Source organism: Thalassophryne amazonica, chromosome 17 (assembly GCF_902500255.1).
Source record: "Thalassophryne amazonica chromosome 17, fThaAma1.1, whole genome shotgun sequence".
NCBI lineage: Eukaryota > Metazoa > Chordata > Actinopteri > Batrachoidiformes > Batrachoididae > Thalassophryne > Thalassophryne amazonica.
The window spans coordinates 32,731,684-32,744,797 of record NC_047119.1 but is presented as its reverse complement, the minus strand read 5'-3'; the positions used below and the strand labels follow the sequence as shown (position 1 = coordinate 32,744,797).

The 13,114-nt window shown below is 40.8% G+C and overlaps 1 protein-coding gene across 1 annotated transcript in view; it reads left to right on the top strand.

Annotated features, from left to right (window-relative positions):
- The window catches only part of fam163ba (family with sequence similarity 163 member B, genome duplicate a), a 64,319-nt gene that overhangs the window by 38,754 nt on the left and 12,451 nt on the right, over window positions 1-13,114 (top strand). The gene's annotated exons all lie outside the window — the stretch shown is intronic.

Here is a 13,114-nt window from a genome sequence, read left to right as displayed (position 1 = left end):
GCCTGCCGCTGGCAGTGTTCAGTCATTACTCAGCGTGGCTGTAGGGACGCAAAGAAAAGTTGACTAAAACAATTATGGTGCTCTTGGTGAAATGTGATGCCGGCAGAGGAAGCTGCAGAAGCTGCAGCCGAAGTCTAACCTGATGCTGCCTTGACGCGTTTTACAGTGAATTCCTCTGCAAAGCCTAACTTATAGAGTCCTTCATGCACATGTTGACTCTGTGTAAATTATGTTTTTGATGTTGATGTTAGTAAAAGTTCCCTGCAATTAGCAGGGCATACAGAATTATAATGCAATTGGTCAGTAAGTAAAGTCAGTAAAGATTCTGGCACCTTTTATGTTCTGTAAAATGATCTGGTAATAATAATAATAATAATGATATCCTCAGATTATATTAATCCCATGGGAATAGCGATGTCAGTAATATCCTCTGGGAAAGGAATTTTTCACCACCATCTAGTACGGAAGAGAGGCATTTGAAAGAAATCACCACACCAACAGCAGACATTCTACATTCACACTTGAGTTTTATTTATATAGAATTTTATTTATTTATTTTACTGACAGAATTTCTGTATCAATCTGTTCACACGTCAGTGCCACACCTCTTTACCGCTTTACCTCACTGTGTGTCTTTGGAACGCCTCCTCTTCTTCTAGATAGCACGGTCTGCAAACAAGCTGTGCACCTCTGCGTGCAGAAAACAAATTTAAAGCCACAAAATCAGTGGGATGTCACAGGCTTGGTTTGTGCTTGTAGGATATGTGTTCAGATCACCTGTTTTAGCACACTGAGCACGCACCGTTCCATGGAGTGTGCACGTCAGCGCACAGCCAACACAGCAAAAACAAAAATGAACCCAACAGAAGCTAGATGACAATACAGTAGAAAGTGGCCAAAGAAACACATCCATTCTGTTCAGCCTTGTCATTTTTTTCTTTGTTTTTTTGAGGAGTGACAGACAGTAGTACATCTGGCCTGTTTAATGAGTAGCCACTTCCATCTCTGTCATTTATACTGAGCTTTCTTTTTCTTCTTTTTTCTGCGTAAATTGGACATATTAGATGTCCTGTGATAAAATTATATTACTGCACTTCCCCATATAAATTAATCCCATCCAGATACAGATTTTTAGTCTTTTAGTCTGCCTTTATAACCCTGGTTGGAGTGTTCCCTCATCGCAAGATTGTCTAGGTGCATTACTGTTTTCTCGCATTCTGATTACTAGTGTTTTGCAGTGTTTTTGTCTCTCTGTTACAGACCCTTGCAGCTTATTCACGGTTCCTGAGTCTTTGTCTATCGCCTTGGCTTTGTTTACATGCTACGCTACTGCTTGCATAGTAAAACTAGCATATAATGGACCAGTGAATTTTGTTCATTGTAATCAAAATCTGTTATATGTATAAAACATACAAAATTGTTTATATGTATAAAATGGACCAAATCTGCTATATGTATAAAATGGACAAAATCCGTTCTATGTATGTAAGGGATTAGTTATTGTCAGGAGGCGCCGAATGATCTACGTTGAATCCCAGCACCAATTAGGCTTACGTATTTCCTTGATTAAATACCTGACCTTGAATTGGGATCTGCCTCATTTAACGACGGGGTGAAAACTAAAACTTCATTTGAAAAAAATAAACACCTGCCTTAAATACGTGCTGGACATAATGTGCATTAAAAAGATTACATTTGGTCAAGTCATTCTTTTTTCTAAGTTCGCTGCGGAGTGGTACCTTAAAATCCTAAAGCCTGATTTATGCTTCTCCAGCTCTGTGGCCAATCCATGGAATGACGCCGACGTGTGTGTGAGACCCTTTTAAATTTCTCCTTCACATCTTTATGCAATTTACCACAGGAACAGCGGCTTTTTCTGGATTAATTTGTCCCTCAACAAGCTCCAATTCTTTATTCAATCATCAACCTCCAAACCAACAGTACATGTAATTTCCCTCCATGAATTGCGGGTCATCTGAGCGTCTTTTTCTACAACTCCATGTTGTAAAATTAGTCATATTTGCAGACTTTTCTGCCAAACGTATTTGATCCATGATCAAAAGGTAATCAGTGTGCGCACAGCAAAAACCCTTAAAATATGAAAGGAGAGGAAGGAGTGAAACCGGAAAAGTGACAAATCACAGCCTTTTGCGGTGTCTGTCATTTAGCAGGTGCACGGGTTTGCATGGTGCATGGGTTTGCATCGCATACGTCGCATGGCGATGCAAATTTGGGGTGTCGCGTCACACCTGGTGTGAACGCGGCTTTAGACCTTAGTTGCCTCCACCCATCCGTGTCTGGTGCATCTAATGTCTGATAGATAGATAGATAGATAGATAAATACTTTATTAATCCCAAGGGAAATTGTGTGGCGTCCGTCGCTCTCATTCATACATATAAAAGTTACACAAGAAGTTAAAAAAAGTTAATGAATAAAAACAGCACAGAGACAAGTTAATAAATAAGTAGTACAAAAACAGTATACACAGTGCAACAAGTTACAGGAGTCAAGGCACCTGAGACTGCTTCATGTCTGAGTCCTGTGTGAGTCTCATTTCAGTGTATGCGTTGTGGGGGTGTCTCTCTGTGTTTGTCACCCTTACAGTTATTTCATATTTTGGTTATTTACATTTGCCTTTTGGTTCATTGGTTTATGTGTATCGAGAGTCCAACAGTTATGTTGTGTTTATTTTATTACATGAGGTATATTTTGGTTGTGTAGGCTTTATTTTCTGTCATCCGTGGATATCCTGGTTTGCCACCCCCTTGTGTTCCTTTAGTTATTCACATGCTCCTGTCTGCCCTGATTATTGCACCTGTCGACTATTAGGCTGTTTATTTAAGTCACTCCTGTTTGTCTTTGCTTTGCGGATCCATTACCTTTCGTTACGTGTCTCCAGTGTCATTGGTGTCATCGTGCTTTGGGTTTTCCATCGTCATTTCATGTATTTGTAAGTATCTTTTTTTGTTGTTGTTATTCACTCCTTTTTGTCATCAGTGATTTTTGAGTTAGTTCCTCATGGTCTTACCTCCTTGAATTCCTCCACCCTCTGTCGGGGTTGACCGTTGTATTTTGGCTATTGACTTCCCTGCACCTGTTTGTGTTATTTTTGCTCATCCATTGTGGGAATTAAAGTATCTTGGATTTTTCGAAACTCATCTCTTGTGTCATGGCTGACCTCCATCTTGGGGTTGTACTCGACTCAATTATAGCACAAATCATGACACAAAGTTGATCTCAGACACTTTCTGGATCACGCTTAGGCTAAGATTCCTTGTCAGGAATTTTTAGGCTAAGTTAGGAGCTCTTTGAGAGGACTCTGAGATGTTCCGTGGATACGGGCCCTGGTCTTTTAATCAAGGAAATACAGTCCCACTTTCCTCAAATCAGCGAGTGTCAGTGCTGAACTTCATTTCATACCTCTGTTACTGAGCACGTCCAGACTGCTCTGTCTGGTATATGCAAGGGGTTTTTAATAAAAATGCACTGTGATCGAACAGGATGTTTTGTCAAATGTGAGTGAAAATCCGTTGTATACGGTGTTTATTACATGGAAAAAAAACATACAAAAGCACTGGGACTTTTGCTTTTGTCCGGTGAATGCGAATGGGAGTCTGGAGGGTGGTGCAAATCAGTCAGTTTGTAAGCTACGATGGTGCACTGCGATCGAATGCAAAGTGTGGATTTTCACCTAAGGTGTTCCTGGAGAAATGCCAAACATAAGAACACGAATCGTGAATATGTGCAAAACGTAAGACAAAAAAATATGATGGTTTAGACGAGTTTTACTTTATTTTACATACTTGTATTTTGCTTCTCCATTAGAAAGACTGTTTCCCATTGGACTGATCAACAATTTGCCTGACTTCTGCCTGTTTCAAGGCCTGCTGTAGTAACTATGCTAATTAGCCCTAGGCAGTGGTGGGCACAGATAACCAAAACATTAACTTCGATAACAGATAATCAGATAACTGAAAAGTTATCTTTGATAAAGATAAAATAATAAACCACCCAAAAATGTATCGGAAGTTACAGATAACCGATAAATTCCAGCATTGTCTCTGGTATAGATGTCACTATTAACATGCTGATTTTGAGCTTTAACACCAGGATCGCTTCTGGAAGCATCAAAAGCGACAACAGACATAAACAACGAGTCAACACTTCTGTCTTTCAGCGTCCTGCCACCTGCTGGAAGCTCCAGTTTACTACATGGCTTCCAGCACAGACGCAACTGAGAAGAGCCAGAAAGCTCGACTCTAACCAATCGCAGCGCTGCCATCAGGCCGAGGTCTTGGAAAATAAAGCCCTCCTGAGTTATGGTTTGGTGTATAAATAAAATGAATACTGATAGAATAACTCAATTAATGTCAATTCTGTCATTTGTGCAAAGTTAAGATATAACATATATCTTTTAATGTTGAATAATGCATTAATTCTGAAGTTTTGTAACAAACACAGACAGATGGCATTCTGGGTAAATGTGCCTTCGCTACACTGATTGGTTGATTAATTCTATGTAAACCAACACGTTAATGTGAGGTGTGTCGTGTGTTGGTGTTTACAGATAAATGTGCTTTTGTAAAATATGCCATTTTTTATTTGTAAAAAAAAAAAGGCATTTTCAAAAAAAAAAAAAGTAATTAGATAACTGTCTGATATAACCGATGTCAAAATAAATAGGACACTGCCAACTACTGGTGCCAGTGCGAGTTTTTCTCCTTTTCCAGCAGATTTTTCATTCGTGTGAAAATTTTTTTTGTTCGCACCGAGTTTCAGGTTAATCGCGCGTCCTGCATCGTTTAGTATACATGGAGTAATGAGCTGCGTTTAACATCTCACGACCACCTCCTGATCGCCGATCGTATGGTCAGATGAAAATCAAACCTGTTTGATATTCTTGTGCCTGTGCAAACACCACAGACCTGTCTTGTAATGTTTTTTTGGGGGGGGGTTGTTTTTTTTTAACTTTGATGTCTCCCATCGAGAGTTTTTGTAAATTAAGTTTGAAAAAGAAAGCTTCTGTTTACGTTTACATCGAGTCCGACGTGTGGTTTTTGAACGTACAATGTGTGTGAGAACATAAATCGTGCGCTCTGAACCTTTACACTGTGTGGTTCTGTGGTAGTGTCTGCTCAGCATCTGAGCACTGCCATGAACACTACTGACCAGTAGATGGCAGTAGAGACCTTGAAAACTTGCCAAAACAAAATTCCAGAAAATCTGTGTTGCTACTTGCTACGTTTAAGATGCGTGGAATTTAATAAAAGCAAACACAAAAACAACTGCAATAAACCCAGAGAATATATTCATGAGAGTTTTAGGCACTAGAGTAATGCTGTTGTCCTGATCAGAGTGTCTCAAATGCATTCTCCTGTCGTAAATGTACTGAGATTACCCTATCCTATCCATAATGCACTGCTGGGCACAGCATGCCCACACTAAAACCTTAAAAATTAGCGCATTACTTTAAAACTAAAACATATATCTGATATTTTCACTTTATAAAACGTCAGAAGTGACGTTAATTTAAATAACTTGTCCAAAATAAGTTTGGTTAAAATTTGAACCATAATTTAAAAATGTATTCCTCTGGATGACTTGGGTGATATTGGCCACATAGCAGTATGGGGTTAAAAGAAATGTTTCTTTTTTTGTGACCAGTTCTCCTTTGCCTGCAGGGGATAGAGTGGTTTCTTATAGAACCAGCTCTCGACTGTTTGCAGAGGGTAGAACTGCACGTGTGTTCACCATTGTTTACCATGTTAATGGCCTAAAAATTATTGGACAAAAATTCATCGGAAGATAATTAGTCCGATAATGGCTTTCAAAGTTATCTGAAAAGATAATCCGATAATGAAAACGTTATCTTCGATAATTATCGGTTATTGGATTATCGGAAGTGTGCCCACCACTGGCCCTAGGATGATAAACCTGCTCTTACCTGCCTTCCATTGTGGTTCTCTACATTGGGGTCCTCTGCGCTCAGCCAGTTGCTGTTTTGAGGGTTTAAATTAACTAAATATTTGATTTGTTTTTGGCATTTGTTTAATCAGTTCCTTCCATTACAATGTGTGGAATAATTTGTACAGGGTTTAAACTGGAAGCCCACCACCTTGTTGTGCTTGCGTTCCTCATGGATCACTTGTGACGTCTTCATTTCAAGGCACGGCATCGAACATATTGTTATGAAAGATTGCAAGCAGCCTCTGAGCAGAGGAAGGTGAACATTTTTGACAGATATAATGCATAAACAACACATTCATTTTTTAATACTGTTCCTCAGAGGGCTATGCATGTAGCACAGTGTACGAAATCCCTCAGTGACAGCTACACTTGCAATAGAGCTCAAGTGCTTGTTCTGGGGGCATATTATTGTCTCTTGTGTGTGACTCTGATCCGCCACCTACTGTGTACTTCTCCCGCAATGAAGTGAAAGCCTGTCAACAGCCATTATTCCCAACAAGACCTCTGCTGTGATCTCTGCCATGTTTCATCAAAGCGTGCCACTTTCTTCCCAAGTCCACTGTCTGAGTGCATTAGGTAGGACCAAAAATTACTGTACATCTCTGTGGGAGAGTACAAGTCTGTGTTCCCTCCAACATCTTGTCACTGTCATGGATGGAAACCAGTAAAAGGAGTCAAGCAGAAAAGTTTCCAAAACTATGACTTCACAAAGCAGCCTGTGCATGCACGTGTGCATGTGTGTGTTTAAATAATTAAAGATACTCCAGCACGTCCCTCACACTCTGATCTGATTAAAGCAGCCCCAGGAGATACACGCTGCACAGTGACTAATGCTGCCACTGTGTACACGTGTACATTGTGCACCGATACATGCAATACGTGTGCACATGTGTAATGACTCTTCATGTCAGGAATTTACTTTCCTGGTTTCTTAATTTGTTCCAGTTCTATTGGAACAGAAAATACGACCACCATATGCCTGGTTTATCTTCTGTACCTTCATTGTGTGTGTATGTGTGTTTTGGGCACGTGGCCGCACATGCACATGTGCATAAGAAAATCGGACACCCACTTGGGGCCTGTAAACAGGTGTAATCTGTGGTTTAAAAATGTGTTGTAGAACACTGAGCAATCAGGGAAATTCTTAAAAATGTTCTAAAAATTTGTGGCACACCATGATCCACAAAACATGAATAAGCAGATGTAATTTGTGCAGATAGGGGATAATATGTGTCTATTATTTTAATTTGACAGATGGCTCTGTTTTCTTTTTCATTCATACATTTTGAAATAAATCATTTCTGCTTTCATATGGATTTGGCTGCTCAGTTATTTTGATGCCAAAGTAAAGCTGAAGGCTAAAATTAAAATACAATGCAGATTTTATTTATTTATCTATTCTTTTCTGTTTTGGAACAAACAGTGAGCAATTTTATTGGAGCATGCTAAAAATTCACCAGAGTAGGTAATGATATCATGTGCTCGGTCTGCAGTGGCAGTGAGATGGGGATTGGGGGAAGCGTAAGACTCCGTTTCTGCAAATTTTTTTGTTTCCTTTTTGTTTGTCTTTCTTTCCCCTCAGTGCTACAGAGGACAATATGGGTTACCCACCGTATTTTCCTGAGTAGAAGTCATGTTTTTTTTGGCTTTTTTCTTTTATTTTTTTTTACTAGTTTGGGAGGTCCTGCAACCCTGCTCCTGGAGGTCACATCCCTTACATGGTTTCCATGTTTACTTGCTGCAGCCACAACTAATTGTGTTTACCAGCTCTGGATTGTCTTAGTTAATTATCTTTAGGTGGAGCAGGGAGAGTTGGAAAACATGGACGGCACATGATCTCCAGGAGCAGTGCTGGAGGCCCCTGTTTTATGGGAAAAGTATTTCTATACATGCTAGAAAGAAAGCAGACAGTGCATGCTGACCAACAGGAAGTCATATAAAACAATTCCTCTCCCTGCTTGCATGGATTTTACCTCTGAGCTTTGCGTATTTTGTGTCCTGGCTTTGACAGTGTGCTTCGTTTTCTGCTTTGTCTATTTTAGGGTGTGTCCGTGTCACAGCAGTGTTCGATCTTGACAACACTGGCCTGTGCCCCTGTGTGCTTTCTGGTGATAATGGCTCACACTGCTGAGTCATAGCTTAGCAACAAGCTCCCTGGCCTATTTTGGGTTTCAGGCAATTATCTACAATGCAGTGTGATGGTTCGGTCCTACCACACTTCCACACTTGTGGCTGTAATAAAGGAACAACATTGGGATGGAGTTTGTAAAGTATTGATCGGGTCACCTCAAAGTAATGCAATGCTTCTAGAACAACACAGATATTATTCTTCCCATGAGTCACATCATCTAGTGCAAAATGTAAAACACAAAACAGATTTTGCAAGAAAAAGATAATTTATGAAGAACCATAAAAAGTCATGGTCATACACTTCTGTATGTTTCTTTGGTTGTTGATTTGTTAGTTGCATTACTAAAGCCAGCACCAGTGGCCTTGGCTTTGAAAATAAAAGAAATGATAAACAAGCATGGTTCAAGCTACATGGAAATTTGACCACACTTGCTGTAAATTTCCATTATGCATGTGATAATGTGATTGTTCCCTGCAGCAATCCCAGACATGTCCAGCAGGTGGCAGACAGATAAGTTGCTTTAGTGTTGATCTGGTGCAATTAAAGGTCATATATTATGCAAAATATACTTAATCATGGTTTTCTAACAGTAATAATATTTTTCCCCCATCCAGAATTTGCCTCAAGTGTTTTGAAAAATACTGAATTTTCCCAATGGATTTCAGAGAGATTGTATGCGGCAGGAAGCTAGCAAACAAATTTTGGAAAGCTAATAAGTTAGCTCCTTTGTTTCAGTTGCTTGACTGCTGACAGTCAAATAGTGTAGTTGCAAAAGTAAAAAGAAAGTAGTTTAGAGACTGTAACACATTGTGAATATTAGTTTTGTTTTGCGGTTGTAAGAGATAATTTTGGCGTCATTTGCTTTTTGTCTCTATAGCATTCCGTTCACATATTCCACAAAATTGGATTAGATAAGAGGCAAAATTAGCCTGTCATGGCTGCTCTCTGTAAAGAAATGCATTTCTTTGCGTTGAACACTAGATGGTGAATTGTGTATATTATGGACGTGGACATTGTCTTTACGCTGTTGCCTTGCTGGTATTATGCCTCAGTCTGCCTGCCTCGGACACAGAAATAGCCTGTTCTGAGCAGGGGGAGGGATTTATTGGGCACCGCAGCCTCATTTAAGGGCGGGCACTAAAGGGGTAAAATCTAAGATAAGATAAGATAAAACTTTATTGATCTCACAGAGGAGAAATTCACGTTACGTCAGCTCTTAAAAAACACACAAGATGGGTGCAAGTAGAGGTAAATGTTCATCAACAGCGCGTGCAAAGGTAAGCAATAATAATAATACTAGTAACAGTACAATGAAATAAGAAAATGAGTATATATATATATATATATATATATATATATATATATATATACTCAACAAAAATATAAACGCAACACTTTTGGTTTTGCTCCCATTTTGTATGAGATGAACTCAACGATCTAAAACTTTTTCCACATACACAATATCACCATTTCCCTCAAATATTGTTCACAAACCAGTCGAAATCTGTGATAATGAGCACTTCTCCTTTGCTGAGATAATCCATCCCACCTCACAGGTGTGCCATATCAAGATGCTGATTAGACACCATGATTAGTGCACAGGTGTGCCTTAGACTGCCCACAATAAAAGGCCACTCTGAAAGGTGCAGTTTTATCACACAGCACAATGCCACAGATGTCGCAAGATTTGAGGGAGCGTGCAATTGGCATGCTGACAGCAGGAATGTCAACCAGAGCTGTTGCTCGTGTATTGAATGTTCATTTCTCTACCAGAATTTGGCAGTACATCCAACCAGCCTCACAACCGCAGACCACGTGTAACCACACCAGCCCAGGACCTCCACATCCAGCATGTTCACCTCCAAGATCGTCTGAGACCAGCCACTCGGACAGCTGCTGGAACAATCGCTTTGCATAACCAAAGAATTTTTGCACAAACTGTCAGAAACCGTCTCAGGGAAGCTCATCTGCATGCTCGTCGTCCTCATCGGGGTCTCGACCTGACTCCAGTTCGTCGTCGTAACCGACTTGAGTGGGCAAATGCTCACATTCGCTGGCGTTCGGCACGTTGGAGAGGTGTTCTCTTCACGGATGATGCGAAGGAGATGTGTTGCACTGCATGAGGCAAATGGTGGTCACACCAGATACTGACTGGTATCCCCCCCCCCAATAAAACAAAACTGCACCTTTCAGAGTGGCCTTTTATTGTGGGCAGTCTAAGGCACACCTGTGCACTAATCATGGTGTCTAATCAGCATCTTGATATGGCACACCTGTGAGGTGGGATGGATTATCTCAGCAAATATATATATATATATGTATGTGTGTACACATATACATACATACATACATGCACACATACACATATGCACACCCGTACACACATACGTATACACATATACATATGCATATATATATGTACTGTTGTGTGGGCCGCTGAAGAGGAGGTACTGCTGGCCCACCACCACCAGAGGGCGCCCTGCTTGGAGTGCGGGCTCCAAGCACGAGAGGGCGCCAGACCCAGAAGAAGTGACAGCTGTCACTCATCCTCTGCACCAGCTGTCACTCGTTTATCATCACCACCATAAAAGCCGGACTGCAACTCCACCTCCCCCGCCGAGAAAATGACTACCAGTACCAAGGTAATTTCTCTGCTGACTAATACGTTGTCTAACATTGTTCTGTGTGCAGTCGCATTCCTGTGAAGACCCAGAAGAGGGACAAACAGGAGCTGCACGAGTGTGTGTGATTTGGAGGTGGAGGTGCTCCCTCCTAACGGTGTCTGGACTGTAAATTACTGAGTGTGCGGACTCACACTCACACATCATATTTCTGCTTTCTGCCAGCAGTACCAGGGTCGACAGTCGAAGACAGAGGCCACCTGGGGACTCTGGACTTGGCGGCTCCGGTGTTCTTTAGACCGTTGGTGGTGGAAGCCGTGTGGGACGCGGCTTCTCTCTCGTCGGGCATCTTCTATCTTCGAGCCTGCCCACACATCACCTGGTGTTTATTGACTGTGAAAATTACGACACGTTTCGTTGTGTATTATCACAACATTAAATTGTTACCTTTTGGCTTACTCATTGTCCGTTCATTTGCGCCCCCTGTTGTGGGTCCGTGCTACGACACCTTCCCAACATGTACGTACATATACAGTACATATGCATATATATAAACATGATTGGGATTGAAAAAGAGATAGGAGCATCTTATTTACAATATGTGAAGTGGAATTTAGATGTGATAAGGTGACATTAGTGCTGGGATTTGTAAACGAGTTGTTACTGCACATGATTTGTGGACATATTAATAATATTGCATGTGATTTGTGGACATATTATTGCATGTGGTTATTTCACAGTGTTATTGTACAGTCTGACAGCAGCAGGGAGGAACGACCTGCGGCATCGTTCCTTCTTGCACTGAGGGTGCCTCAGTCTGCCACTGAACGAGCTGCTCAGCTCCACTACAGTCCGGTGCAGAGGGTGAGAGGAGTTGTTCATGATGGATTTGAACATGGCTAACACCCTCCTCTCAGCCACCTCCTCCAGAGAGTCCAGAGGACAGCCCAGGACAGAGCTGGACTTCCTGACCAGCTTATTCAGTCTCTTTCTCTCCCGCTCTGTGCTGCCCGGGGCCCAACAGACGACAGCATAGAGGAGAGCAGAGGCTACAACAGAGTCATAGAAGGTCTTAAGCATATGACGCAAATATGACGTATATGACGTAATTTCTCTACTTCCGGGGGGGAAAAGGCATTTTCTCTGAGTTTTTCGGCAAATTACACGCAAACAAAGTGAAAATACAAAGAAAAAGTGACGATGCAGTGAAAAGTGGACGTGTTGTGGTTTGTTTATGACCCGAAGCTCAAACGTGTCGAGGCAGTTGTGTAAACGAGAGAACAGAGCTACTCTGATTAGCGGTGTAGGCTAACACTTACCGACACAACGTCTCCCCTTCTCCACTGGGAACTGAATAAAAACCTGTGCTTTTCGCAACTGCATCAATGATTGCAGCCAAAAACAAAACAGTACACCAGAGTGGCTGTCCCTATAAGTGGTCAAATCCCGCGATATCACGCAGGGTTCAACCGAAACCGCGTTGCCCTATTCACATCTTTAATAGGCTGCCCAATTTGGAGGGAATGTTTAGTGGATTGTGTAGACAGTGTGTTTAAGTAGGAAGTATGTGTTAGTTATGTGATAATAATCTGTCATGAGCCATGTCAGTGTATATGGAGTAAGAAGCTCAAGTTGTCTGCCTGAACTTGCTCACAGGCTCGCCTCATTTTGAGCTGGGCTGAGTCTAACCTGAAATTGAAAGAATTGTGTTTTAGTAGATGGAGAGGGAGCAAAAATATTAATTTAAATATTGCATTTTTAAAATGGTAAAATTTATGTTAATATTCATAAAACTTACAGAAAGTTGTTGACCCAGAAGATTTCATTTTTATTGTTTGGTGTTTTATTAGTGGGATATAATCGTAATGAATCCGCTTGTAGCTTTTTATGGGTTTCCTGATTGAGCCATTCTTGTTCAACACTCAGATTTTATATAAAATCTATTCATTTATTTTATTTAACCAAACACGATAATTTAGCTTCTGCAGAGCATCTTTAAAAGTTACAATGATGTTTTTAATTAAGAACAGAAATTCCATCATAGGATGCAAATGACACTATTTAAGGTTACAATTTTTGGTGTAAAGATATAAAGTACCTATAAAGAAACCACATAACATCTCCAGCTATTAACTCAAATTCTCTGTGTTTTGTTTGTGCCGAAAGCTTTGTTTTGATAAGACCCTCATTTCAATAATGGACATCTTCCCGTGCCTAGAGTATGACCTTGTAACCTTTTTCAAAAGGCAGATTATTTTCTCTCACTTTGAATATTTGTCTTTTTACCTGCTCAGCCACACTTACTCCTGTTGTCCGTTTACCTCTCTTCTGTCCTCTCTCCTTCCTTCTGCCTATTTCACTCAGCCTGGTATCTGTCTAAGTTTTGCTCAGCAT